The sequence below is a fragment of the Parus major genome, chromosome 4 (assembly GCF_001522545.3).
Source record: "Parus major isolate Abel chromosome 4, Parus_major1.1, whole genome shotgun sequence".
Classification (NCBI taxonomy): Eukaryota; Metazoa; Chordata; class Aves; order Passeriformes; family Paridae; genus Parus; species Parus major.
The window spans coordinates 47,711,374-47,723,037 of record NC_031771.1 but is presented as its reverse complement, the minus strand read 5'-3'; positions in this window follow the sequence as shown (position 1 = coordinate 47,723,037).

Here is an 11,664-nt window from a genome sequence, read left to right as displayed (position 1 = left end):
TGTCACCTGGCTGTAATAAACTTACCCTATCTAACTTGAAATAGTTAGAGTCCTTTGTCCATGATTTTATGGCTTCAAAATGTGTATCCTTTTATGTACTGGCAGACCTTGTTCCAGGGAGCATTTTTTATGAATATAAGCAATTGTCTGGATAATAGACAAGTTTTGTCCCCTTGTTCTTTCTTTTCTAATAGATATTTCTTGTCTGTGATTCAGTCATGACTACTTGTAGTTAATGTTGTCAGCAAATTATGTCTCTCCTTCAATATATAAATGTTGCTTAGTTTTCATAATGTGGCTTTCATAGAATCACTGGGTAGTATTGGTTCCAATACAGCCAAAAAGAGTGGTATTCTTGACATCAAAGGGGCAGGATTTTACCTTTTCTGCTTCTTTTTTTTTTTTTTTTCTTTTTTTCTCCTACATTAACTTAGCAATACAGAACTACACCCATTTCTGATGGGATGTATGAGATTTCTTCTTTAAAGATTATAAAGTCTCAGATACTTATTCTCAAAATTCTGCACCTAATTTTCAGGTATTCAACTCAGGTTTTTGGGGATAAATGCATGTTTTCACAGATATCTGATACTTTCAAGGACATTTATAACAAATGAGCTATTTAATTCTTTATGAATAAAAGCAGATGAAATTATGCATTTGCCAGAATTTTGGACAGTGGGTAGTTTCTAAACTATGTAATCAGGACTGATGTCCTACTTCATGCGTTTAAGCCTGATATCTGTTTTGTCTGCACAGACGTAACCAAATTCTTAACCCTTAGTTAAATAGGGATCTGTTTCATTAGTCTTTTTTCTTCCCTTCCCTTACAGTTTGCATCATTTTACAATATTACTATATTCCACTTCTTTCTTGTAGAGGGCATTTTAAGAATTGTCTAGGCTCGGTTGCCAAAGTATCATTTTGCAGCAGGATTTTTTTCTTTTTTGTTCTTTTAAGATATTGAGACCTAATCTGTGTTTACCATTGGTGTAAGAACTATATTCTTAGTTCTTCTAAAAACTGTGCCCCAATATGAGTATCAACCTGATGAAGCTTTACTTTCCCTTTAAAAAGGGATACATTAGGTATTTGCTTAAAGTGCAACTTGAAACTCAGTGCCATCCATATCAGAGAAAAACAGTTATGCAATGGTGCACCTTCCCTTTTCAGCACCTCATGTATAATCATGCTCATAAGTGTGACACCAGAAAATACGTTTTCAAAGTTATAATTGAGGATTTAATCATGTGGAGGATATTACTGGAGGTAGTAGAGCCTAATTCTGGGACTTAGTTTTGAAAACCCTTATCCTGCAGCAGGTTGAATAAATTTCACTTGGTTACTTAACTAGTCATGATGAATGGGAAGAGAGACAAAATTCATTTTTAGAAAACAGAAGTGTGACAATAACGTAATCTGTGAAAATGCCCCTAATGCAAGTCAAGCTTGTCAGGGACTTTTACTATAATAGCAGTATCTCAGTCTCATTAACAACTGCAGCTTCATTTATTTTGAGCTCTAAATAAAAGGGGTATCGGTGCTCAATCCATGTGCTCTTGAAAAAAATATCTTTACTTTCTATCCTTCATTTAACTTGAAGTTAAGACTGTGAAAAATTGGTCTGCAGTTCCTTTTTTTCAACTGCAGGGGACAAAGCATACTGGAAACCCACATTTTAGACTTTTACAGTTTTTTTTGTTTTAATTTTCCCTGTTGGTTCTCTTGTTGAATTATACACCTAGCTCTAATCTGTGACTTGCCCCTTCACCATCCTAAGAACCTCTTCTCTGAAGAAGCAGCAAACTGATTCCCAAAAAAGAACCAAATTTCACAACAATAAAAAATCCCCTTGAGGGAGAAGAAACTGCAATATGTTTTAGCAGAAGAAAGAAAGCAGTGGGGAAATGATTTGCTGAGAGAAAAAAAAAAAAAAATGGTGGATAAAGACAGAAAAGGAAATTAGTCTCATGGAAAAAAAAAAAAAAAAGATGGTCAGAGGTGATAAAGAGCCAGTCACAACATTTCAGTTCTCAAGCTGATGAGGCAAAGGCAGAGTAATATAAATGCTGCAGTTACAGTCAAAGGCAGTCGAGAATACGGTGTAATGTACTCACCTCCCATTACATCCCTCACCATCTGCTATAGCTTGACATAGTAATATATCACAGAATGAAGTGTGAAGTGCAAGGTCAAGAGACAAGATATTTCTTTCATTGGGGAACTCCAGATAGAAAGTCTTTATTGATCAGTCAGAAATACCTTACAGCACCTCTGCAACTCTAATTGATGCTGAATGATCTTGTGGTTTTATAACATTAAGATTGTGATGCTATCTAGCCTGGCAAGGATTTGCAAAAGGTATAGTATCTTACAGGCTGAATTAATATCAGAAGGCAAGGTATAGCACAAGGAAAGGAGCCGGGTGATACCTTAGTATGATTTAATCTTCAAACTAGGAGAGGTGGCTGAGCAGGTAGAAAATTATATCAGTTACAAGATTGATTATAAGAAAGCGAATGTGTTAATAATTTATTTTATAAAACTGGCTTTTCAATTGATGGCAATTACAACAAACGTAGATTGCTTCCTTGGGTGTCATACTTGCAGACAGAATTAATGATTGACTCAATAACTCCTGTATTAACATAATAGGCTAGTTAGGCTAATTCACTGGAAAAGTAGAAGCAGCATTGTATATTTTAGCATAGCATAGTTATTGGTGAGGGTATTTTATTAAGTGAAAGGGAATTAAGTTAAATCCCAGGAAAAAATTGTTATTCATCTAATTCATTTGTCTAGAGGTAGCCAGTCTCAATCCAAAGGAATCTGAATTATTAATAAATAAATAGGGATCTGCCGTCACAAAATCATGTGATATGATGTGATCATCGCCAACTCAGAATTTATTTTTTTTGTCTCACACTAAGAGTTTAAAATAATTTACACTGTGATTTTGGAACGCAGTTGGACAAAGCTATTCAAACACGTAAGCATAGAAGTAGAGTTCTCCATAAGCTCAAAGCAAATTAACATTCATTTATTCATATTCATTCTTTCAGCCTTCTGAAAATAAGGTCTATTTGAAAAGAAAACTATTTTACCAAACTGCACAAAGTAGTACACACATAAGATATCAATACATCAGGGAAGATTACCATGTCAAAATATACTCATTTTCCATCTCCCTGTAGTCACTGGTTCTGAATGGAGTGTGTTATTGGTTGCTTATATCACAGATGGTACCTCTAGGCCCCAGTGAGACTAAAATCCTGCATCCACAAATAGTTATTGCTGCCAAAGGTTTACAATCAAAATAAACAAGATTACTACAAACACTGCAAAGATGAGTCAAAACTGTTACTTCTGGGCAAATTATATCCCATCTGGGAATGGAACCTGAATGTCTTGCTACAGGGATTTTGCATATGACATTGTCTACCCATACCTACAATGGAAGGACAGAGCAGGACTGTCTATACCAAAGCCTACCCTGATGCTCTTCTCAAATATCTCCAGTTCTTAAAGTTGCTTAACAGCTTCAGGCTGATGTTATTATATTGATGTTCTGTGTCAATTGACACAATACAATTCTTTTTCCCTGTATTTCCATCTTCTTTTTTATTTAACTGCATGAAAATATTACAAGTCTAGCTGCATAGCATAATATTTTTTTTTAATTACTTAGGCACAAGTCACTGGATTACTCAGTTATGATGGGTTTAGTGAAGTCTAAATTTACTGCAAGGGGTGTAAAAAGAATTTCCCCCTTACCATGGCAATATGAAAGGGATATATATAACCTGATCTGAAACAGAAGTCTAAAACCATAAGGGATCTGAGTCAGTATTGAGTTATATCCCAAAGGATAAGCTGTGACCTATGGAAACTCCATTTGCCAGCTAAGCTGGAGCATATGCTCTGGGATTTCATGTGAAATGTGTTAAAAATTTTTCCCCAAAGGCAGAAACAAATTTGGTTACGATAACCAAAACCTTTACTACTGATGCTTTTCATAATGAATGAGAATTGTGACATTCTAACAAATTAAGGTAATCTTTTCTCATCCCACAAAAAAAAAAACAAAAAAACCAAGCAGATGTTTTTCTTTTGCCAAAAATCTAATTACAATTTGGAATTTTCCTATTCCTGCATTCTGTGCTCCTCATGAGAACAAAAACTGTTGTAATATTAAACTGCAAAACAAACAAAACAGATCAGGTTCCATAAAATTGCAACACTATCACAAGCATCAAATAACACTGTAAGAAATCATGCCTATAAATATCAAGTAACCTCAGAAAATCAGCTGCAGAAGCTTAGAAAGAGGACCATCACAGTATGCTATTTTCCCCCTCTCTATTCCTATCTGAGGCAGCTGCTGACCCATGTTACTTTTTGCAGTTTTCCAAATGGCTTTTGCATAGGTCCAAGCTGCTTAGAGAATAAAAATCAGTGGCACTGAACATTCTGGTATTTTGTGTGCTTATCATCAGAAAAGGTATGAACCCGTGGTCAATGTAATTTTACTCTAGTATAGGTATTAGCTGAAATGACACAAGTCCAATATGAATGTTCAGTCTGACCAGCTATGAGAACAGTAATTGTATCACCAGAGAATATACAGTCTAAGAAACAGTTGGAACAATGACATAAAAAAAGTCTGAACTAAGCAGAATTCATTTTAATGGGAAAGTAAGAATCACAACCATGATGAAAAGTAACTGTTTTCTGTAGCCTTACAATATGCTTCCCATACTTTTCTTCCCTAGAGAAAAGGGTTTTTGTAGTCATTCAAGTTGAATTAAACTTTGGGTAGTGAGTGGCAGATGATGTTTCATTTCTGAAATAATCCTTAGTACCATTTCTTTCAAGCCTCTCCATTATGCTGGGTCATATGACAGTAGAGAAAGTGCCCTAAATGCATTGTCTAGTCATAAAGAGTATCAGCCTGCCAGAGAAGAGCCTGAATTCACTTGTAATACAACATATTTCAAACTGGAGTTTTCTTAAAATAAATGTTCTACTACACATGTATACTGGATATATTAAAAGATGTTTTTATGTCTCCATGACACAGCCTTTTGAGATATACGTGCTCTTAGGTTTTGCAAACCTAAGGTAGCACGGAATACATTTTTATTCAAACACTAGGGTTTCTTCCTTGTTGGTTTAGGCAGATTTCTTTCTTCATGTGAACCCATCTCTTTGCCTGTTACCGCAAAGAGTGGTAGCATCACACACTAAGATAAGCCTAGGATGAATTTCTGTTCAGACTCAGATATTTACAGGCAGAGTTTTGGAATAAAGTGTCTTTTGTTTGCACAATCAAATCTTATTCAGCTTGTTTTTTTATTATTGCAAAATCTCTGCAAAACTAGATAACCAACCTTGTGTGACAACAAAATTTAAGAACAAGATGCTCAAATGTCAATTCAGGCCTGTAATGGTCAGCATTAGCCCTTAGTAGACGAGCTAAATAAGAAAACAACTTAACTGAAAAGGAAACACACAGCAGTGGAAGTTGGAAGGGATCTCTTGAGATCATCTAGTCCAACTCCCCTGCTCAGCAGAGCCACTGACAGCAGGTTGCCCAGGGCAGTGCACAGATGGCTTTTGAATATCTTCAAGGGTGGAGACAACACACCTTTGGGCAGCCATCTGGTGCATCAACCACTTCTCCCAGTTTGTATCATCAGCAAACTCCTCCACTGAGGGTACGTCTTCCTTGCTTCAGACTTCACCTCCAGTTTCAGCAGTCTGAAAACCAGACATATTGATAAAGACTGAGGACAAGGTGACATTACAAACCCTGTCCTATTACATCTCCTTTGTCATCAGATCCCCTGTCCCATTGAACAGCAGACTTAGATTTTTCATATCTTTTCTTGCTGTTGATATGCCTGTAGAAGTTTTAGTTGTTGTCTTTCACATAAGCATCAACTCCAGATGGGCTTTAACTTTCCTCATTCTACCCCTCCATATTTGGCAATATCTTTGGGGTTTTTCCTGTGTCATTTGTTCCTGCCTCCAGCCCTTTTATGCTTCCTTTTCATGTCTGTGTTTAGACAAAAACTCCCTGTTTAGGTGAGCTTGCAGGAGATGATCCTTGAAAATCATCCAACTCTTCTGGATCTCTCTTTTTTTCAAAGACTATATTCTGTAGAGTTATTGGAAATCCCACATGACCAAAACTGTACCCCAAATAACTAATCTTGAACTGTAATCTCCCAGATGATTCATCAATCATCCATAGACAGAACCCCAGGCAACCCCACTGGTCTCTCATGTCAAGTAGATCCCTCTCCTCACCATTCTGCCCAATCCTTCCTAATGAGCTTATATCCATTATCTCACACAGCCCACTCATTTGAGCAATCTCACCCATAACCCAATAACATTAAAACTATAGACACAACAATATTTTCTGTGCAGAATCAGAGATATCTGAGAACACTTATGCTGCTGGCAATCTAAATAGATATGTGTTTTAAAACCTGTACTGTGATTTCCTTAAAAATATCCTAACAAAAAAAAAAATTCCACAGATACTAGTTCATAACAAAGGTTCCTATACCACTTCTATTAATTCCATTTTTCCTAAGAGACACTAGGAGGAGAAGACTATAACAATGCCTAGTTATGTGATGAAAACCATCTATATAACAAAAGCAAGAGTCCTTATACAGAATCATAGAATGATTTGGGTTGGTAGCGATCTTTAGGGAAAGGTATCGTGTCCAACCCCTCTGCTGTGGGCGGGGACATCTTTCACTAGATGATGTTGCTAAAAGCCCCATCAAACCTGACCTTGAACACAGTTCATGGCTTAGCTACATGAACAATTTATCTCATACCAGTTTACAAATGGTAAATTTTAAGCTATGTAGTAGTGATCCAGCACAAAAAAAACCACCCCAAAGTAACTGGAAGTACTTCAATCTACTGTGAAAGATTAAAAGAAACCTGAATTATTTGCACTTACCATCGCACATTAGCAAATCCATATTTTCATGGCCCAGCTGCTGTGCAGCATCCTTTTAACCACAATAACTTGTTTTTATAATATTTCAAAAACTTGGAAAAAATGTCTGTTTCTCCAGATGATAAAACATGAAAAAACTGTTTCGCACTTTTAGACAACTTGTATTGTTTATGAGGTACTGAGTGCATTCTTTCCTGTAAGTTTATAGTGTTTCAGAAACAACAAAACTATGTCCTTAATAATGGTCAGCAAGAAAGGATGAGTTAGACTGGCATATTTAAAAGCTTTAATTAAACATATGTGAGAAATAGCATACTTCAATGACTTCAGTAATTTCTTTTAAAATACGAACACAGACTGTACACAGTGTTGTCTCAATTAGTTTTATTGCAATCATTCCTAGTAAGAAATATTTTTAAAATAGATACTTAGAAAAGTTTGTGAAATTTTGCAAGATGAAATGCATTTGTAGAATGAAATATTATTCATCATCTAGGTTATTCTACTTGTTTATATTTGCCAGAGCATAGAGTATCAACTCCCCACAAGAGTAAGTTACAAAGTTTTAAATAATTCTCAAATCAAGTGACACAATTAATACTCAACTGTGATTTCTCTCAAGTTGGTTTTATCACCACATAGTCTCTGTATTGCAGATTTGTACTATTTTGTGATGGTGCCCTTGGACATCCTGATCCACTAACACCTAAAGACAAACCAGCTGTAAAAGTATGAAGGACCTCCAAAGGAATTTATTGTAAGACAATAAACAAATGAAAAAATAGTGATGATCCCATTCATGGAATAAATACTAACATATATTTGGTGATTTTTAACCAACTTTAATAATGAAGTGCATATTTTAAAAGATGTGTTTTTCCAGAATCTGTTGTGGGAAATGGCATAATTATTATAAATATAGAGTCATTTTAGCTGGCTAAGAACAGCTAAAAAACCTTATTTTTCCCATTTAACAATAAATTAGAGTCTTATTAGTGAGATGAGCCTCCAAGCTCAATAACAAAGTACAAATTAAATCCTTTATTTCATTTCCAAATATGTAATATATATATATAACAAAGGTATATGTTATATTCAGGCAATTGTGCTAAAAATTCAGAAATTAATAACACCATAATAACACTTTTGTTCTTTACTTTGAATTCTCTGTCATCCTTCAACTTATACAGCATCCTTTCCCTCTCTCTCTCCCCCTTCCCCTTCTTAAGACCTCTACACAGTATAAATAAAATATATACATATAATGCTACAATATATACATTGCACTTATATAGTAAAATATTAAGGTTTGTGGGGAAAAAAAAATCAGTAACCTAATTTTTATAAGAACTTGCAGACGGCTGTTACTTAAAATGTCCACAATCAATCATTGACAGTATTTTTTCCAATAAAATAATATTAATATCAATATTAATAATAATAAAAATAGTAGTAGTAGTAGTAGTAGTAGTAGTAGTAGTAGTAGTAGTAGTAAATATGTCATGGATCAGTAAGTACCAATAAACAAGAACTTTGTGTAAAGCAGATTTCATCTTCCTTTTCTCACTCCGTAGATCAGTTTATTTCCTCAGGGAGTAATGCATTTCCATCACATACACAATAGACTTCCTGCATAACATAAGTTAATTTCCTTGGTGATTTGGTCCTACTTATGGGGATAATTAAACACTGAATCAAATGACTTTGGGATACGATGGCTGCCCTTCAGTTTAAGTTTTCAAAACCAAAGTTGTTGTCTTTTTAAAGGGTATGCCTTAAACACAATGTGTCAAGTAATGAATGTCAGTGAAACATCATAGCCCAGGAAATGCAAAAAAAACCCAGGCTATATCAGTAAAACTTTCTGAAAAATTATAGGCATCAATTGCAGCATTAAAATTTCTTGAAGAGTAGCATGCACAGAATAAATACAGACCACTTATTATGACCTTGCTAACTACTCACTAGCACACAGACCACATTTTCAGAATCAACAATAAAGGTAACTTTAGCCCTCTGCATCACAAAATCTGTCTTTGCCAATGGCAACCGACAGATCGATGCAAAAGCCCTTCCTAATTACCAACTTAAATTATATACATCTGTGAAAATAAATTTCAGCGATATTTGCAGTATGTATCAGCACAGTTCCTTTGGAATTAGCTATTTACTGCTCAACACCTGGTCCTTCTTGTTAATTTATATTGCTTAAGATTTTCCCCCCTAATTTGCATAAAACCATAAAGATTAAACTCTATATAATTATTGATTTTTCCTCTGGGCATGCATTTTTTCTTAGAAAAACACACATTTGATTGTCTTTTTATCTTTCCTCTTATTTAATTCTCCTGATTTTTCTGTTTATTACTGAGATAGTTTTTTTTTAACATTAATGAAGTTATAATTATCTCTGGATCCTCTACACTGATTTTGCTTCACACATAAAAATGAAACAAGACAGGAAAGGAAATAAGATATACTATAACAGCAAAGAAAAAGAAAGGCAGCTCATGATAAAGATGAAACAATAGCTCCCCTCAAGCTAAAATCTGACAATTTTAACATGAGTTTAGAACATGAGTCACCATTATTTAAATCATATTAATAATTAATAGACTTAAATGTTACAGAATGCTCTCCCACCGTTTTTCCCTCAACACCATGCTTTTGATTATGACACAAAGTACAGCAGACTAAAACCAGTATTATTTTAGAACTTGCTTGCTGATTTTTTACTTTTATGTTTGAAATCATAATATCACTTTTTGTGGATGTAAGACTTTGCAGATTAGAAAATATATAAAGGAGGAATTTTCTGTGTGGTTTATACCACGATCTACTGTAGCTGAGAACCACTTTTCTTCCTGACAGTAATGGAAGTTGCAAGTTTTATTAGACACTGAACAGTCTGGTAAGTTTATCTTGGTTGCTAGGTAATTGGGAATATATATAAGTTAAAAACAAACAAAAGAAAAGCCCACAGCATTTGATGGCCCACTGGGGTAAATCAGTTCAACTTCATAATTGGGAATTCTAATCTGAAGCTTTTTCTATCCTAGAACATTTAATATATGTTCAAAAGAATGAATCTTTGAAACGATTTTTCATGGACAGCACTGCTGCTCATGAACAGCTTGCAGTGCTCCATATGGCAGAAGGTATTGCCGGGCTCCTATATCACACATGCAGTTGTGGGGTATAGGAACAACACCTTACTGTAGGCTATATTTAAGAGCATGAATCTGTGAAAGCAGCAGTCAAAGGAGTATAACAGCTGTAAGAGCATGAGGATACCTTGTGGAACTGTCATATTCAAAAGAGGTGGAGAGTTAATGAAGGAATACCAGTATTTTGAAAACTGCAGCTATGTCAGGAGAAATAAGTTATACAAGCAATACAGAGATGAAAAGCTGAGCCACCTGCACCAGGTTAGCACATTACTGGTACAAGTGGCTGCATTGGTGGAAAAGAAATGTACACAGAAACAGGAGATTGTTGTCAAATTAATAATTAATTTTAAAGCAGTTTTATGGAATCAAGAAAAGGCATAATTTAACAAAGAGAAGTTTTTCCTTTTTTTTTTTTTTTTTTTAAACAAGGCAGAAATAACCCCGCTAGCTTTTATTAAAATCAAGACAGAAGTTTTCCCATCTGCTTTCCATACATGTGGAATACTAGCTTCACATATTTCCAGAATTCATCATTGTAATATGAATGATGAATGAGTGGAGGCATGCTCTTTACACATATAGAAGTCACCTAATCCAAAAGCAGTAGCATCAACAAAAACCTTTGCATATCACATTACAAAACATAGTTCAGTTCTAAGCTGTTGATGGTGGGAGACAGATAGAGCTGAAGGATCTTGTTCAAAAGCCAGCATCTAGTTAATGCCAGGAATTATCACTACCCTGTAGTTTTTATTCATCCATGACTGGCAACCATGACATCTCTCCTGAGATGCGAAGATGACTAGTCACCTTTGTCTGGCAGAAAAATAGTGAAATCGTCATCTGGTGGAATCAAGGTAAAGATGAAGTTTCACAGAGTAAATTTACTGTCTTTGACCAGAGTCCTTGGTCAAAGCTCAGGGCACTGTGTATTGATTCTGTGAGGAGGAAGGTGGTGATGGAGTCAGAAGTCTTTGATGTCATCTGTTTACTTTCAAAAAACGAGCAAGCTTCTGAACCACCGCAGAAAGCAAACAACAGTTTCCTTGATCGTTCCACCAAAAATCTTTCAAGCTGGCACCCAGAGCAAATTTTCTTTCTTAGATGTAAACATTTATCAGGTGGAAAAGGATAAATAACTCAACATCCTTTCTGGGTCTAATTTCTGTGATTTTACACCTCTCAGTGCCATTCTCCTTTACATTACTGGGTATCATGTTTCCTCTCTTAGGCACTTGGCTTTCCCAGGCATACAGGTCTGCATTCAAAGCTTCATATAAATGAAGGAACACACATTCATTAGCCCATGAATGTTCAGTTGAACACAGAAGGTGAAGCTTGTATTTTTTCATCTAAGTAGTCTGTCAAATAAACTTGAATAATTTCTCATAACTACTGTAAGTCAAGGATGGTAGTTACATCTCCTTTCTGAAAGACTACATTGAATTCCTAACACTTATTACCAGCGCTAGCACACAGGAAATGACTGTTTAAATGCTGAGGGAATAC